We start from the raw sequence: 19,764 nt of genomic DNA, 5'->3' as shown, positions 1-19,764 counted from the left end.
AAGAAAAGACTGCTGTGAATGTAAAACGATACAAATGGTGCGATAAGCAAGGGATGGGACTATTAAACATGTCCCCCTCCAGGGGTAGGCTGCGGAATGGTGCATAAAACAGATTTAATGCTTGTAATGGAGACCACCTGGATATTCGTTGTAGCCTTTCTCCTTCCCTGGCTGTTGCATCGTTAGTTCGGCAGGTCTGCTGCCGGACAGGGCCTCTGACGAACGGAGTCCTGTGGGTAGAAATAAAAAGGAAAAAGAAAAAAAAGAATGACGCACTTGAGAGCCCCTGGTGTGGTTGAGCCGCATTCTGGGCCTATCGTGGTCGTGCCTCTCTCCCCATTCCCATGGTATCTTCAGAGCATAATGGTGTATGCGAAGGACCTGTCTTGACGATTTGCAGGGGCTGGGGTTGGGACCGCACTGCTACGCATGCTCGGAACGTGCCAGGTGGTCATGTTGTAGGTTACTCCGGGCGCGTTTAGCCGTGTCCAGTCGCTTAACGGCCGGACTCGAGAATTGCCTTAAGAGGCTGCACTGTACTTCTGCCGCGAGAGCCGCTGTATGTTCCTCCGTTCGGAGAGAGCGTTCAGTGTTTCCATTGACCGTGATGACTCCTCTAGGGCCTGGCATCTTGAGCTTGAGGTATGCGTAGTGCGGCATCGCGTTGAACTTTGCAAACGCGGTACGTCCGAGCAGAGCATGATAGCCGCTGCGGAACGGAACTATGTCGAAGATTAACTCCTTGCTTCGGAAGTTATCCGGGGATCCGAAGACCACTTCCAGTGTAACTGAGCCTGTACAATTGGCTTCTACACCTGGTATGACGCCTTTAAAGGTCGTCTTGGTAGGTTTAATCCGTGAGGGGTCTATGCCCATTTTGCACACTGTATCCTGATAAAGCAGGTTGAGGCTGTTGCCGCCGTCCATCAGGACTCTGGTGAGGTGAAATCCATCGACGATTGGGTCTAAAACTAATGTGGCGAATCTGCCGTGGCGGATGCTGGTGGGGTGGTCCCTTCGGTCAAAAGTGATCGGGCAGGAGGACCATGGATTGAACTTCGGGGCAACTGGCTCTATCGCATATACATCCCTGAGTGCACGCTTCCGCTCCCTTTTGGGTATGTGCGTTGCGTATATCATGTTCACCGTCCGCACCTATGGGGGGAAACCCTTCTGTCCTCTATTGTTCGATGGTTGGGTCTCTTCCTCGTCATCGCTATGAAACCCCTTGTCATTGTTTTTGGCAATTAACTTGCCTGCCTGCTTGAATACCCAACAGTCCCTGTTGGGGTGGTTGGCTGGTTTTTCGTGGGTGCCGTGTATCTGGCACGAGCAGTCGAGTATTCCGTCCAAATTGGATGGACCCGGAGTAGTTCTTTTGAATGGCTTTTTCCGCTGACCGGGTTTAGAGCCTCTGAATCCGGCATTGACTGCCGTATCTTCACTATTATCACCGTTAATGCGGTGTTTGTTTTTGTTGCGACGCGACCTGCCATTACGGTCCTTGATATCCGGACTGCCAGAATTTTTGCCGAGGTTGTTGCTGCGTTCTAGCCAGCTGTCCTCACCCACGCAGAAGCGGGTCATAAGTGATGTGAGGGCTGCCATGGATTTCGGCCTTTCCTGTCCCAGGTGCCGGGTAAGCCACTCGTCGCGGATGTTATGTTTGAAGGCCGCGAGGGCCTCCGCATCCGGACAGTCGACGATTTGGTTTTTCTTGATTAAGAACCGTGTCCAGAATTGTCTAGCCGATTCGTCTGGCTGCCGAATTATATGGCTTAGGTCATCAGCGTCTGGTGGTCGCACATACGTGCCTTGGAAGTTATCGAGAAATGCGGCTTCCAGGTCTTCCCAACTCCCGAGTGACTCTGCTGGCAAGCTGTTAAGCCAATGCCGGGCTGGTCCTTTAAGTTTGAGTGGGAGATATTTGATGGCGTGAAGATCGTCACCGCGGGCCATGTGGATCTGGAGGAGATAATCTTCGATCCAAACCGCGGGGTCTGTTGTGCCATCATAAGATTCAATATTTACGGGCTTAAACCCTTCGGGGATTTGATGATCCATTACTTCATATATGAAGCATAGTGGGTGTGCGACGCCTCTGTACTGGGCGATATCACGACGGAGCTCAAAAGAGCTTTGTCTATTTTGTTCGGCCCGGCCGGACTTACTGTGTCCGGCGCGACGGTTGTCGTCACGTATCATGGGGCGCCCACGCGATCCATAGATCGATCTTGATTGTCTTGCCTTATCCTCCAATATATCTCGCAAGTCCTGAGCGTTCCCCTGTGGCCTTGTGCTTTTCGAGCGATGCCGGGGTACGGTTCTAGTGAAGGGCCTAGAGGCCTCTCTATCGCGACCACGGGGTGGTCGGTCAGCCGTATTGTCTGCTGGTGATGCGGGTTCATATGCCTCCTCCTCTAATCGGGGGAGCAGCTTGCGTTTAGGGTAGCTTTTGGAGGGGCGTTCGAGCTCATGCTCTTCGGCCGCGAGGACTTCAGTCCATCTGTCGGCTAGAAGATCTTGATCAGCTCTAAGTTGTTGCTGCTTTTTCTTGAGGCTATTTGCCGTGGCCATAAGCCTACGTTTAAAATGCTCTTGTTCGACGGGATCCTCAGGCACGACGGATTCGTCATCATCGAGGCTTGCCTCGTCTCCGGAGGGAGGCATATAATCCTCTACCTCTTCTTCTGCCGCTCTCTCATGAGGGATGGCGTCTCCGTCCTCCTGTGCTGAGTCTTGCTGGAGTGGGTTGTCTTCGGCACTGTTTGGGGTGTTATTATCTCCAGTGTCGGAATCTTCATTCTTGCTGTGGCGGGATTTAGAGCGGCGCCGCTGACGCCGGCGCTTGGGCTGTTTCTCGGAGGGGTCATCCTCTGCTGTTCCTTCGCCATTCCCATCCTTTGGGATATCCACCATGTATATGTCATACGATGAGGTGGCTTTCCAGTGCCCGGTAGGCGCTGGTTCTTGGTCGTGTCCGGCATCGTCGTCCATACCGTTGATGTCTTCGGAGTCATAGTCTTGTATGTCGGTTAGATCGTCGACAGTGGATACTAAGTGGGTGGTGGGTGGGTTTTGAATTTCTTCGTCGTCCGCGTCCCAACCGTCCTGACCGCAGTCCGGCCAGGGCTCTCCTGATAACGAGAGATATTTTAGTGAACTTAAGATGTCGCCAAAAGGTGAGTGTTGAAAGATGTCCACAGCGGTGAACTCCATGACCGGCGCCCAATTGGACTCGATTGGATGGGGCGCGGGAGGTTCGGAGTCCGGCGAGGAGTCCGGCACCTCGGAGTCACGAGCTTCATGAGGGACAAGGTCAGTGTTCGGCTCTATCGCCGTAGAGGTTGCAGCCCCCGAGGCGGTGTCTAGCCATCCGTCCTCGATCTGCGCGGCCGGCTCCGAATTGAAGATCGGAGTGGCCTCGAGTGCGGCCTCCAGGTTACTGTCCGGCTGCAGAGCTAAGTCATGCCCGTCATGACAGTGTGGCACGCTCGGCTGTGGCTCGAATCCATCAAAGATCAAGTCCCCGCGGATGTCAGCCGTAAAGTTCAAACTTCCAAATCTGACCTGACGGCCAGGGGCGTAGCTTTCGATCTACTCCAGATGGCCAAGCGAATTGTCCCGCAGTGCAAAGCTGCCGAATACGAAGATCTGTCCGGGGAGGAAGGTCTCACCCTGGACTGCGTCATTGTTGATGATCGAAGAAGCCATCGAGCCTATCGGTGACGACACAGAGGAACTCTCAATGAAAGCACCAATGTCGGTGTCAAAACCGGCGGATCTCGGGTAGGGGGTGCCGAACTGTGCGTCTAGGAGGATGGTAACAGGAGAGAAGGGACACGATGTTTTACCCAGGTTCGGGCCCTCTTGATGGAGGTAAAACCCTATGTCTTGCTTGATTAATATTGATGATGTGTGTTACAAGAGTAGATCTACCACGAGATCAAGGAGGCTAAACCCTAGAAGCTAGCCTATGGTATGATTGTTGTTCGTCCTACGGACTAAAGCCATCTGGTTTATATAGACACCGGAGAGGGCTAGGGTTACACAGAGTCGGTTACAATGGTAGGAGATCTACATATCCGCATCGCCAAGCTTGCCTTCGACTCCAAGGAAAGTCCCATCCGGACACGGGACGAAGTCTTCAATCTTGTATCTTCATAGTCTTGGAGTCCGGCCGATGATAATAGTCCGGCTATCCGGACACCCCCTAGTCCAGGACTCCCTCACTCCCCAACATGCAGTTGGATAAACATACTCTATGAACGAAAATTATGTGTCAGCGATAGGATGGCTGAGTTTGGTTTGTTCACATGGGACAGCATGTGTCAGTGAGGGTGTGTTCCCTTGGTTGGGTTTGCGGCGTGCAGGAGCGACTCTATGAGGGTGCGGTGTGACCGTGGCATGGAGGAGCGACCGTGTGAGGGTGCAGTGCGACCGCGACAGCCGTGCGCAAGTGTACCTCCTTCTCATTTTTAAAACTTTAGGCAAGCTTGGCAAAAATGTGTGCGAAGTTTGGCAATGCAAGGCCTAGACCCAAACAGGATAAGTACGTACGTACTAGGAGTACTAGTGTTAAAAAGAAAGGCGGGGTTTTCCTTCGCGGGATTTAATCGATACAAATCCTCGTTTCATGTGTCAATTAATGCGTATTTTTCTCTCCAAAGAAAAAGAGCTAACCATCTCACTCCTCATCGCTTGATTAATGCAGCGTCATGCAAACCAACCTTCTCACTTCTGCATGCATGCAGGAATATTAATGTCCTTGGTTGCTAACCCCATCAATTTTGCCTCGATTAGTGTTAGTGGCCCTTTGCAAATTGTAATTTTGATATACTGGACTTGTGTACAAAAACATGGAGGTAGTAACTATATTTGACTTCCTTCCCCATTGCGGTGACGTCGACGATATCTTTTTGTGTGGTTTGGCGAAGTGCGTTCGAAGGAGAACACCATTGAGGGAGACCACGGTAAGTCGTTCGCAAGTGCCGCCTGCAAGCCAAGACAACCGTCTTATTTGCATCCAGGAAGTCCTTTACTAGTACTACTAGGAGTACTAATGCGGTGAGATGGTTTCTCGAAGAAGACAACGGAGAAGCAGAGTCAACGAAGAGTGAAATGATGGTTGCTTCGCCCGTGCTTTTGTGATTTGACGCCTCACTGCTTTGTGATTTGTGATAGAAGGGACAGGGGAGTAGACTCTATGCTCTATACTGTACTACATGCGTCCAATCATGGGAGAAAGAGGAGAGACGTTGCATTTTTCTATTCCTTCAATCAATCAATCAAGGAGCTTCGGTTCCATCTTTTTGGCTTTTGCAACACCGTCCACAATGGTTCCCATGATGCCAAAGCTATTTTCACATTTGGCTACACATTGTGGATTCCCTTAACCGTACCACTTGGTTTTGCTCCTGTGTGCTATCTATACAAATCTCAATTATATTGATCTAAAAAATTATAGAATCAAGATTAGTAAAAAGGAGGTGATTTTGCCGTGCGGATGGCGGGGGAGGTTTCTTACTTGAGCAATGCTACATCCATGTAATGGTTTACGTAAAGTTATGAACTGATGTGATGTGGGACTATTTGATTGGATTAAAGGAGAGGATTAGGCCCACCCCACCTGAAAATCAGGGGGGGGGGCATATATAGAGTAGATGGAAAGTATACGTAGAAGCTACGTAGCCCTTTGTAAGTCTAGGATTAGGCTTCTTATTTTCGAAGGACGTTGTCCTGGCAGTTTGCTAACATGCGGTCCCACGTGTCAGTGCTTTACCAAGCCGATCCGCGTCCCACATGAGGCAGAACAACGGCAGAAGCAACACGTGGTTAAGTTGAAGAAGATGAGGGAGAAGCGAATTCAGCAACGAGTGAAATGATGGTCGCTTCGTCCCTCCAACTTCTTTTTTTAGCATTATTACTTCGTCCCTCCAGCTTAACTGCGGGAAAGGTGCAGCTTTGTGATTTGACGCCTCATTGCTCATTACTACGCCGGCGCCATGACTGGAGTGCTTCACCCAGGCTGCTCTGCACTGTATTCCGGTATGGCACTTGGACCCGGTAGCTTGATGTCCCACATGTCGGCAAAAGGGACTAGAAGATTTATGAAAGTGAGCGCTCCACTCTTACGATGGAGGAGTAGACGACATGACGGCCCAGTGAACAGTCACTTGTACTGTATAGTACTATAGTTTTGCTGTTTCGCACGATCCATCGATACAAACCCGATTAAACAGGAAAGGGCGGGATTTTTCCCGCGCGGTAGATGATACTGGCCATACATTTCAAAGACAATTTTAATGTATGCAAACTAAATAATTATAAGTAACAATATGATATCTAGTAAAACTAAAAACACATATGATTTATTGTGTTAGAGTGTAGTAGTAGTGCTTTATTGCATAGTTGTTAGATGTAACATGCGAGAACGTGTAGAGATGTAGTTTTGGAGGGCCTACAGAGAGAAAAGCGTAATACGGTCACCGAACTTCAGAATAAGCTGATTACGATCACTATATACGTTTTGTGGTGATTATACGGTCACTTGCTCACAGTTCAGCATCGGATTGCACTGTGTTGACCGGCCAAATAGTCTGCGTGGCGCCATGTTGACTAGTTAAATTTACGACATTCCTTGTGGGTCCCACCTAAGGATGGCAATTTTATCCATGGACATGGATACCCATGGATATCCGACCCGAATGGATAGGGTTTGGATATGCTTTTGTGTCCATGGGCGGCGTCAAAACCCGACCCGATTGCTCATGGGTAGGACATGGATATAATCTTGTACCCGTGGATATATCCAAACCTGACCCGATAGTATGACTTATTGGGCAAAAATCTGCTATCCCTACCCCACAGTCACATGTCCCACTGCAATTTTGCACTTTGTTATCTAAAACATGCAGAACAAATTGCACAATCCCCGTCGTAACTTTTAATAGTTGACATTCAATCCCATCCATAACATACTCCAACAGCCCTTCTCTTATTTTTATCTCCTTGTTAAATGTCTCGTCATTCTCATGTATTAGAAAAAAAATCCTAAATGATATTTGGTTGTTGGTGGGCATTGATTTACCACAAGTTGATGTTTACCGTAAGTGAGGCCCATCCTGCCACAAGGTGAAGACTGGAAGAGCTTATGTTAACATTGTATTATGTCTTATTTATATGTCTCGAGAGGACCCAATGGATATCTAGTGGGTATGGATATCCGACGGGTTTGGACATGGACACAATTTTTCATCCATGGATATTTTCATGGATGGGCAAAGACTATCTTCATGGATATGGATATGGAGTTGATATTGTTCAACCCGGTCCAAACCCGACCCATTGCCATCCTTAGTCCCACCTGTCAGTTCGCATAGGAAAAGGTCAGATAAACACAAATTTACGCAGGCGCGACAAGCCTCCAACCCGTGCATGGGAATCACCTGGTTGTGTATGTGTCTGTCAATGCCTGATGTGTGCGCATGCACGTGTAGGTTGAGCACTTTAGCGTGAGAGTGTGTGTTGGTCATGTGGTGTACTGGTGTGTGCATGCATGCATGCGTGTGTGCATGTGAGTGTTGCGTGCATGCGTGGATGCATGTGTACGTGTGAGTGTTGCGTGCGTGCGTGGGTGCATGTGTTTGTGTGAGTGTTGCGTGGAGGAAGTTCATGTGCATGCATGTGTGTGTATAATCACCACACCAGCTCATGTGTGTTAAAACAGATGGCTCAGCATACCAATACAAGGCCACCCTGTCCGTTGTGCCCGCGGTCATGACTTCAAACCACCGCCCAGATATATTTTTGTTGTTTGTTTTCATTCTTACTAGCAAGATGCCCGTGCATTGCACGTAACATCAAGATGCATTTGTATGACTTTTTGATCTTGTGAGAGAAAAGGATGAACGAGGGAAGGCCTTATCTGCAAATGTGGAGAGGTGTGTGGGTACCTTTTTGCAAAATTGCCATAGTTTCTTTCCTATCCATCAGGTATAAATCGGACGACCTATATTGCAGGATGGCAGGCACACCATCATCACCAACTCTGTTTTTCATAAGAGTGTACTTTATGTATTTTATAAGAGTGTAGATGTAGAGTAGATACAAGTCGATAGGTGGGCACGATGGTAGTGAGATAATGTGATGCAACACTAGAGGTGCCACGTGGAGCGTTTAACTGGTCAACTACTCATGTCATGAGCAAATACAGAGTTGTACGGTGAGCCCGTGACTGTATAATAACTACTAAACGTAAATGGTGACCATAATGAGTGGATTCTGAAGTCCAATGTACGTATCATGCTTTCGCTTCAAATACAATGATCGTCATTGCATATATCGCGAGAGAAAGATGAAACATGCATGAATTTTCTGGGGGCTTACTTTTAGAGGACCTGGAGATAGTTTTGTGTGCATACGTGAAAGGGGCGTACTGGGGGTATGCGATGGAGAGAGAGATGCTCTTCGTTTCTCTTTATTATGACTAACTTTGTATATAGTATATAAATATACAAATTCACAGTGCGGAATAAATATCATTGTGGGCACCATGCAATGCAAATTAGCGTTCGTACTCCTCCAAATAACTTTGTAATGTTGCATATATGTAGAAAGTCTAAAATAATTTTTGGCCACACTTTATTCAAAAGGAATGTTGTATGCAAAATAAACGTGAAGAGAGGGCTTTTTAGATCAATGGGGTACGTGATGTAACATGTGTGAATGTGTAGTTGATGCATTTGGCGGGGCCTAGAGAGGTATGTGTGTATATTATGTATTCGAGAGAGGCATGGATAGAGGGGCCGACGGGGGGTGGGGGGTGGGAGAGATAGCACGAGAAATGAGAGTGGTCTAGAGAGAGAGATGAATATGACGTCACGACAAGAGTTTCCATTCCCTTGAGTGTGTATATGCAAGGGGGGAGGGAATATAGGCACCAGGAGAAATTTTCTGTGTGTGTGGTGTTTGTGTTGGTATGTGTGGGTATGAGAAGATAATGAGACGTGGGGGCAGAGGGTGTGTCACCTCGTGAGGTCCGCTGGGTCGAGGTGAGGCCCTTCGTTCGGTTCCATCCTGTGCCACATTGGTCGGCCCGTGACGCATTTAGGAAGACCCATGGATGACTAGTCGTACAAGACAAAGATAGCAGAATTGTGAAGGACTCTGTGTCCACTGACAAAGCCGGATAGGATTTGTAACCCTGGGTTCTCGGACTAAGGTAACCCCTTTATCTCTGATATTACTATTCATCCAACCTAACTTTAAGGGGCATCCTACAGAATGCTCTGCTAGAATCATACTCATCGATTAGGAAGAGAGGTGTGAGACAATGCGTGAGAGACATGCGTAAAGATAATGTGCGTACATGAGACGCGTAGGCAGGTCCATGTATATAGAAAGGGTCGATGAGGATTGTGCGTGTGTATGTTTGCGAGAGGAAGAGTGCTTGTGATAAAGGTTAGTGAAAACAGTTGTAAATGGTTACGAGAGGGAGGGAGGGTTATATCTAGAGCATGTGTGCGAGAAAGACACCTCGGGAGAGAGTGTGTGAGAGACCACCGATGGAGAGTGAAACTACACGTAAAAGACTGCTCTACACATTGATTAAAGATATAAATTGTATCCAAATATTAGGATGGGATCATGATATTTGCAATTCGTGTAAGGAGCGGTCATTGATCCATCAGACATCTAGATTCTATCGAATTCGAACATGTCTATGTTATTGTTCGACACAATTGATCCACATAGTTAGTATTTTGAACTCCAGACAATGCATCGCTTTAGCAATCGAATATAAACGTGAGTATAGTTCATGTTGTGTGTGTAAAGCACATTATACATACGAAAGTTACACAATGGACATTATAAATAGCTACCTATGAACTAACATACATTTGAATTCAACTCAAGGTGGTTTAAAAAAATCGAATTCAACATGAAGTCCATTCAATTTTTTTAATTTGATATCATGGCATTTGTAAACCATAGATTATGGGGGCACCAATCTTTGCTCTGATTTTGTACATAATAGCATATGTAGTCGTGTACAAAATAGATTCAAATTTAGCTCCTCCATTCCAAAATAATCGTAGTTATAGGATTTTCAAGTGTCAAAATTTCAAAAAGAAGCGGATAATTTAATGAGGTTTTCAAACATACAAGGTCAAATATAACGTTGTCTATTTAGGTCAATCCTCATAGTTCAAGAGTACTCTAAACGTGAATGCTTGTGTTTCAAAATTTCGAACGAAGCGCCAAAAGAGCCTATACTCGCCCGAAACCGCGTGAGACCAATGTTTGGTAGTACAAGGAAAATACTTTTCTAATAACTCCAACCCGTGAAACCTACTGGCCTGACGCCCAAAGGTCTAAACCGGGGTAGGTATGTAGCTTCATCTAGACGCCACGTAGCTTCATACACAATGGCCGCCTAAGCACACACGCGCGCGGCCGAAATCGCTCCCACCCACTATTTGGGACACCTGGGATTACCATCGTACCCCCGACCTACGGTAGGTCCAAAATTTAAGATGGGGGCAAAGTTTGTACTTTCCCCAAATTTCAAACAAGCGCGTCCCATCTTCTGTTCAAAAAAGCCAAAAACAAGCGCGTCCCAAACTGAAACATGGTTCCCCTGTCAGGACCCCGACTCAATGCCACATCGATCTAGCATGTAACACCTCATATCACTTTGCGGCCTCACGCACGGTATTCCCACGGGTGTCGCCTTACCTTTGCCCGGGACCATCTGCGCCTTTTGGCACACGTATATGACAGTGTCGCTAGCATCCATATGATAAGGAGCCCGGGCTGACATGGCTAGTCGTAAACCCAAAGTGGCACAGACTTACAGGGACAGGCATCCATGACCCAGCATCGAACGTGTCGGTCATCAGCGAGTGAATCCAGGCTGTAGCACTGGGCTAGCAGGACTCCGGTGAACCGGGCTGTAGCGGGCTAACAGGATTCCGGTATTCATCGCGTGACATTTCCCCGAAGGGACAGACACAGGAACGAAGAAGGACACATGTCGGCCAGCCTAAGTGTTCCGGAGCAGTAGCAAGCTACCATGGCTCGGTGGAAACACTAGGAGACATTTCCCGGTAAGAGAGGCTACTAAGGATAAACAACTAGATAGTCAGATCCCACACATACCAAGCATTTCAATCATACACACAATATGCTCGATATGTGCAAATACAACAAGGCATCACAACATGACTCTACGACACAAGTAGGTATTCATTAGGCTTCGAGGAGCAGGATATTACAAACATGAGTCTCATGACCCAACATTCAGAGCATACAAATCAAAGCACAAGCGGAAGCTATCATGTCTGAGTACAGACATCTATAAATGAAAAAGGCTGAGAAGCCTGACTATCTACCAGATCCTGTCGAGGCACAAGATCGTAGCTGAGGTAACAAGCTAAACGTCGAAGTGCATGCGAAACTACTAGTGAGACTGAAGTCTCTCTGCAAAAACATAAAATAGGCAAACGTGAGTACAAATGTACCCAGCAAGACTTACATCAGAACTAACTACATATGCATCATTATCAACAAAGGGGATGGTGGAGTTTAACTGCAGCAAGCCAGCTTTGACTCGGTGGCTATCCTGAACTACGACTGCAAGCAACTCTTTTGAGGTGGCGCACACGAGTCCACATATTCACCAACCAATACACCACTATGGATCCGCTCCCGTCTCCATACGAGAACGCCATTCATAGCACTCACGCTTATCTTGCGTATTTTAAAGTATCCACTTTCACTTGTCTATGAACTGTTATAGGCACCAGAAGTCCTTTTCCGCGGACACGGCTATTCGAATAGATGATGTTAACCCTGCAGGGGTGTACTTCTTCACACACGCTCTCACCACTTACCGCCGTTTACACGACATGTACTCGGCAACCTTCAAGCGGAAGCCCAACGTGGGTGTCGGCCACGACCTACCTAAACACCTAAGTCTCTAGTCCAGGTTTATCGCCTATTCGGGTTCCATCCATGAGGAGATCCGGCCGGAGTTTCGCTCACAGCCCCAAACGATGTGAACAGGGTTCCCGAGATACCTAACGGGTATCCGGTACACCCGGCCACGTGCCTACCGCATCACAGCCCACCCCTTCGGTCAACGCTGCCCACGGCCTCCAGCATACTACAAACACCAGAAACTACTTGCAACTCCTGGACAGAGGACAAGGGTGATTAAGAAGCCGAGAGGGTCCATTGGTTTCGGGCCCAATGCGTGGTAGTAGCTGAATCATGGATCACAAACACAGAACTCAGTTCCTGAGGATGGCTGCAATGAGACAACCCACCATGTACTCCTACATGGCCTCTCACCGCTACCTTTACCAAATCGTGTTCACACACTTAGCTCACACACAGTAGGACATGTTCGCACACCTCTGATTCATCCCCGATGAATCAGACCTGACTCAACTCTAAGCAGTAGCAGGCATGACAAACAAGCATGAATGAGTAGGCACAACAGGGCTCAAACAACTCCTACTCATGCTAGTGGGTTTCATCTATTTACTGTGGCAATGACAGGTCATGCAGAGGATAAAGGGGTTCAGCTACCGCAGCAAGTAACAGTTGAATCGTTGTTGTCCTAATGCAGTAAAAGAGAGCAGAAGCGAGAGAGTGGGATTGTATCGGAATGAACAAGGGGGTTTTGCTTGCCTGGCACTTCTGAAGATAGCATTGAGTCTTCATCAGTGTCAATGATCACATCATCGGTATCACGTCTATCGAGAGGGGACAAATACCGGCAACACAGAAGGGAACACAATCAATGCAATGCACAATATGATGCATGATCATGACATGGCAAAATGAATGTGTTTTGAGCTAATGCACCTAGCTATGATTTAAATGAAGTTGGTTTGAATACATGATTCACATTCCAACTCCATATATGGTTATTTAAATGCCCTTTATTTGTTTTGTCCTAAACAGAGGACAAACATTGTTCAAACATGCATGAAAATGGTACAGATGGATTCCTTGAATTTTTCTGATAATTTTTCATATATAATTTATTTAATTTGGAGTTACGGTTGAATTTCTATGATTTTTAGAAGTTTAGGACATTTTCTGAAAATAATAAATCATTTAAGATTTATTTAAATTCCAGAAAACATTTACTACGTCAGCAGTGCGTCACCATGACATCAGCAGTCAGCTGACCAGGTCAAACCTGACCAGTGGGGTCCACTCGTCAGTGACCCAGTGATGTTTAGTGTCACAGACAGGTGGGCCTGGTCAACGGCCATGTCAGCGTGGTCAAAACTGACGCGTGGGCCCGGTCCGATTAGATTAAACCTAACTAATTCCGTTAGTTGCTTAGTTAAACTGGTGGGGCACGTCTTTCAGTGGCTCAGGGCTGGTTAGTTAGCTGGTCATTAGCGGCTAATGACAGCGCCACGTCAGCGCACCGGAGGCTAACCGGCGACGACCACGGCCGACGGCGGAGGTGCACCGTACGCTCGCTACGAAGCACCATTCGACACGCGGTTTTCTCCTACGGGTTCCTGGGAGAGAGGCGCATCCAGAGAGACAAGCGGCAGCAGCTGGGGTGGCCGGAGTTGACGGCGGCGAGCTCTTTTGCGGCCGCCGGAGTTCGGTTGCGCGCGGGATCGCGTTTCAGTGCGTAGAAGAGCGGGGCAAGGGGCTAGAAGGGTGCTACGCATCGCGAGGAGTAGGTTGGACACTCCAGGGTGACCATTTGGTCACCGGAGCATCGTCGACGGCGAGCTCAGGCGGCGGTGCATCTCGGTCATCAAGGGGGTGACGGCTACGGCAATCAAACGAAGAGGGGAAGAGGGGGAAACGGTGGCGGAGCTCACATGGGTCGCGTAGAGATGGTCAGCGAGCTCGGGGAAGCGACGATGGTGGCGAATCGACGGTGAAGATCCTCGGCGGCCGGCGATGGAAACGGCGATGCCGGCGACGTTGTGGCGCGTCCGTAGTTCCATGGCTTGGTGGAGAGGATGAGGAAGACGTCCCGGAGCTCTTGGACAGGTCAGGGGAGCAAGGGGGTGGCTGTGGGCGCAGTGGCAGTGAGCGGCGGCGGCGGGCTCCGTTCGGTCGCGGGAGGGAGAGAATAGAGGGTGAGGAAGGGAGTAGAGAGTGAGGGAGAGGAGCGAGGGGGACCAGGGGGCTGCGTGGCGCCCCCAGGCGTCGCTAGAAGGGGTCGGGGAGGAAGCAGGAGGTGGGCAGGGGCGAGCGCGCGCGCGGGCGACACGCCTCTGTCCTTCTGGCGAGGGAGGAAGACGACAGGGGGGAAGCGGCGGTGGGCTGGGCCGTGCTGGGCCGGTTGGTGGCGCCAGGTAAGGCCCAGGTACTAACTCTCTCCTGTTTTCTATTTCTTTCTGTTTTCTAGTTTTTTGCTATTTGTTTTGATTTAGTAATAATACCAAACCATTTCATAAAATCCTGGAAACAATTATGGGTGCTTTCTGAATTATTTCAGTGACCCTTAACAATTTCCAACATTTATTTGAACATTTAAATTATTTATAGTATTTAAATGCCCAACGTCAAATACAATAGGATTTAATTCAAAAATCCAGAATGGCCTAGAAATATGTGCATCATTGATGGCAGGGGTTTTCACCTTTAACAAAAATAATGAACTTTTCTAAAGGGCATTCTGGGTTCATTGAAAATATTTTTATTTTGATCCTAATTGCATTTTATTTAGTGCTGGGGTTTGTCATCCCTATTTCAAGTTTAAAAGAAATTTAGACATGATGCAGCAACCAAGCTAGCCCAAGTGCATAGCAAAGCCAGGGATGTGACATCCCCCCACCTGTCTGATTCCCCATTCATACTCCATGGGCACCAAAACTACCTCCCCACCAGCCGCAAAATCCCGGCGTCATTCGTCCGCCACCCCATCCAACCCATCAACCGCCACCCTCCTCCATCACGTCTGAGCCGATACCCTGATGTCGTCGTCCACCGCAACCTCAACCGCAACGCCCTCCACGGCTAGTAGTTGAAGCCGAGGCCGAGCCGTCCGTACCCGAGCCAGTTCAACCACGATGTCCTGCGCCTCACCGTTGTCGCTCCAACTTCGCCACCCTCCACCACACCGGAGCTGTTCCTGCTACGCCGTCCTTCGCCGCCTCAGATCTGCTTCCCCTCCGCCGACATACGGCCACGACAACACAGTCAACAATTTGGCCATGGGTTCGTCCAAGCCTGCACCCTCCAGAACATCGATTTCCCCGGTAAAAAGAAGAAGATCAGCGCGACATGTGGAGGTGACCACACCGGCAACCGAAAAAGGTACTTCTCTTCCCTTATTCGTGCAAATCTTACGTCTCTGCTTGCACGTTATTCATCCCACAAAAGACACTAGTTGACCGATTCTTCTTGATACTAGATGTTCCTAGTAACTCATGATGCACAAGGTTTCTCCTCATATACTATTTCACCTTAGCTAGAGGTCCGTCGCCCCCCTGAATTTCAATTTCTGGCCAGTTGATTCCCAATTAACGGAAGCATTCCCCGGCGTAACAGGCGCTAGTACGACTATTACGACGGGGAAGCAGCGCCTTGGTGTTTATCTTAGGGGCGTGTGCGGCCTAGAGCTACTGGCACCCGATCTGGAGGTCGGCCGGGATTAAAGGGATGGCCTGGGGGCGCTGCCAAGCACGGCGGTGGTGTGAGGTCAATGGGAGGGCGGGGCGGCGGAGGCAGGGGTCTGGGCCGGTGGTCGCTGGCGGTTCGAGAAAGATCGTCAACAGTGACTGGCGGGAGGTAGACGAAGGCCATCTGCCCGTTCCTTATAGATCAGACGGTTCATTAAAAAAATCAACTGGCCTATTTATTTTCAATCGACTGTTATCTTAGATATGACCACGTTTGGTGGTGTGCTGGAGGAGTACCTGCATTTCCTGTGCTCATATATTACAAATTCATACGGAGTAGAATCTAATTTTGTTTGCCATGCAATGTTGTAGAGCTACCATATGTCTCCTGTCATTTATCTTCAGCCACCTGCTATCTGCTACTTTTACAGTGCACTAGTTCTGCACACACGTCACCCATGCTCTCACTATTGTGTTTTTATGCAAGGGTATTTCAGAGTCTGCCTCGAGAGAAGCAAAAAAGAAAAGAGACAAGTCATGCCGGCTTTCTACGCGGCTAGGCACGGCATGTTACAGTGCTATAAAGGGTGCAGCGTTAGCAGATGGAGACGGTAAACGTAGCTCTTGAGTTGATGACCTCGCTCGCAATGAACCACCATCCTAGGTGCTTGCTTTAACTTTGCGGTGTCATATGTGGTTGCATGTTCCATATGGTGTCTAGCTTGTATTTGAAAGGCCGAAGTCGGTCTTTATTAAGATAAGGAAAGATATTTTTTACATGAACCACCATCCCGTGAGCACCAGAAGACAAATAGCTAGTCAGGGCACTGGCCGAGCCAGTGACAAGCCCAGCAAAGATAGGCATCACCTGGAAGCCAACTAAAAAGCTGTGATTGTGGCGAAGTAGCCCACCTCCCACCAGGCTCTCAGGCCCTAGATGATCATGCTCACCACTCCAGCCGGATGTCTAGCTTGTATTTCTTCCAATTTGGTTAAATTGCATCTCTTAGCTTACACATTATACCTTTGAATATGACATGCCTTTCTGTTTTTGGTACATACTAGTACATCTGTGTATTAACCATGTTCTTACATCAAACTGATGTTCTTGTGTATCCCTCATCAATCACTTATGATGAGGCAGGCAGGCAAGGGGACTACTCCTCATTTAAAGAATGCAGCATCAGCCTCCCGACATGATTCTCAAAGAAACAGAAATGCTAGATGAAGATAGTGAACGTAGCTCTGTAGTTGATTACAACATTTCCCCTACACTAGCATCGCAGGTGCTTGCTCTAACTTGGCAGCGTGATATGTGGTTGCATGTTGCATATGGTGTCTAGATTGTAATTCTTCCAATCTGGTTAAACTGCATGTGCTAGTCTGCTTAGCTTATACATTATACCTGTTAATGTGACATGCCTTCCTGTATTTAGTACATAGTACATCTGTCTATTAAGCATGTCCTTACATAAAAATATTGTTTTTTTGTATCCCGCATCAATCAACATGACGAGACAACTTTAGTATATGCAGTGCGATATTAGTTGCATCTTTCATATGATTTATAGCATGCGCTGCTTCTAATTTGTTGAAATTCCATTTATGATGGGACGCTTTTAACTTGGCAGAGTCATATTGGTTGCATCTTTCATGTGGTGTCTAGCTTGCATTGCTTCTTATTTGCTTGAATGGTTTCTGCTTAGTTTACACAAACAGTTGTGAACCTGCCATGTCGTCCTGTTTTTCGTACATATTCCATCCTGGTATCATGTGTTTGCCTTACATCAAAGTAGTGATTGTCAGTATCATGCATGAATGAGTTCTGGAGAGATAATTTTATTGCTTTTTCTTGTTGGTTTTACTTGACAATTCAAAATCAATAAAGCGGAAGGAAGTTAGCAAGGTAGCGGATAAAGGTGCTCCTTCCGAACGGAGGGCCTCTACAGTTTCTACTCCTCCATAACCCCAAGATTATTTCAAGACAACACATGCATAGACACTCAACAAAGCCGTGTTTATGATGAGCATGTCTCCCCTGGTGCAGCATCACCGGTGCTCCCTCTAACTTGGCATTGTTATATGTGATTGCATGTTATGTGTGATGTCTAGCTTGTATAAGACATGTGTTCCTATTTCTAGAACATACAATATCTGTCTATCACACCATGTTCTTACATCAAATTACTACTGTTGTGTAACCTGCAACAATCACTTATCATAAGACATGTTTGACTTTGGAGTGTGATATAGGTTACATCTCACATTCTTTTCTAGCTTGTACTACTAATTTGTTGAAATGGCACTTATGATGAGACAGTTTTAACTTGGTAGAGTGATATTCGTTGCATCTTTCATATGGTGTCTAGCTTTCATTGCTTCTAATTTGTTGAAATGCCTTCTCCTTAGTTTACACATCATAAGCTGTGAATATGCAATGCTATGAATATGCAATGGCACTAATGACGAGAGACCTCTAACATGGTAGCGTGATGTTGTTTGCATCTTGCATATGATTTATTTCTCGTACTACTTCACATTTGTTTAAACGCCATTTATGATGAGACACTGTTAACTTGGCAGAGCGATATTTGTAGCATCTTTCATATGGTGTCTACCTTCCATTGCATTGCTTCTAATTTGGTGAAATGTCTTCTTCTTAGTTTACACATCATAGTTCTGGTTATCTCTTTCGTCCTGTTTTTCATACATATTACATCCTCCTATCATGTTGTTGTCTAACATCAAAGTTTAGTTCGTTTGCATCACACATCAATTTATTCTGAAGAACTAAATTGTTGTTTGTTTTTCTTGTCGGCTTGACTTAACACGGCACAAAGAAAGAGGAAGGAACACGGCATGGCAGGGAATTAGAAGCGGATGAATCCTACAGATTCTTCTAGTACTGATGGTGCAATAGAAGGTCAAAGTCCAGCGGAAAATTCTACAAACACGGCATCCCTTGCTACACAGTTGCAAAAAAAGCCAAACAGAAACAAATAGCTGCCACCAAACAAGTAGAGACAGCCCTAGTTCTTGCAACACCTACCACAGTACTACCAGCTGCACGACTTACTCGTGCGTCAGCTGAACTAGCAGCACGTTCCCAAGCTCCCTTGCCACCTGACACTACTTCCCAAGCACTCTTGACACAAGACGAGTTGGAAATATCAGATGAACCTTGTGAGCTTCAACAGCAAGAAGGTAGTTGCTGGAGTCAAGTTATAGTTGCATGCTTCTTTATATGTAGTCTCATAGTTTGATGTACACTAACACTTCCTATGTTCGTTGTTGGACTAGCACCTAGGCGCAAGAGGAAACAAACATCAGGTATAATGCTCGATAGGTTAACTAAATCTAGAGGAGGAAGAATGGAGATCCGTTTTGAGGGAGGTTTAAAAAGGCCACGTGATGCCATAGAGTCAGCCAAGTTAGTATCAGATGCAGCGGTTCCCGTTAGGTGTCATGTACATATCCTCCCAATAGGGATTCAGTACAGGAATGAAATAGATGAAACCTAGTTCAACACCTTCCTCGACCATTTATCTATAAGTATGGTTATGTATGGAAACTAGTAATATCGTCTTGCTCTGTCCCATACTTTCTAGGTTGCTGATAATGGGACTCCCATAATTTTAAACAGATGAGGTTCAAGTTGGATAGCCAAGATGATGCAACCAACCAAGATTGCACCCATGTTTTCAAGTCTGCTCTATGACAGTATCGGTATAACTTGAGGAAAACCCACTTTGAAGGCAAGGCTAACAGTGAACTTTCCCAAACATCTCCAGTGGAAAATATATCAGATGAAGACTGGAGGGGCCTTGTTAAACACTGGTCTAATTCGAAGTATCAGGTACATTATATATATGTGATCAGATCACATGTTGAAGTCCTATTTACGCATGGGCCACACAAATCTATCTTCTTGTAGGTGAACTGTTCAAAGAACAAGGCCAACCGTACGAAAGTGAAATTCCACCAGACGACAGGATCTCGTAGCTGTATTGCACACTGCGAGGCTCTTGTGCCTTAATCCTCATGCCTTTTAACTACTACTTACTCTGACTTGTGCCTTGAACTGCATGGTCTGCAACCAATGTCTATTACTCTTTTCAATTTTATACACAATTGTCTTAGTGTATCA

This window comes from Triticum dicoccoides, chromosome 7B, assembly GCF_002162155.2.
Source record: "Triticum dicoccoides isolate Atlit2015 ecotype Zavitan chromosome 7B, WEW_v2.0, whole genome shotgun sequence".
NCBI classification, from domain to species: Eukaryota; Viridiplantae; Streptophyta; class Magnoliopsida; order Poales; family Poaceae; genus Triticum; species Triticum dicoccoides.
Note: the sequence above shows the minus strand (reverse complement) of the source record.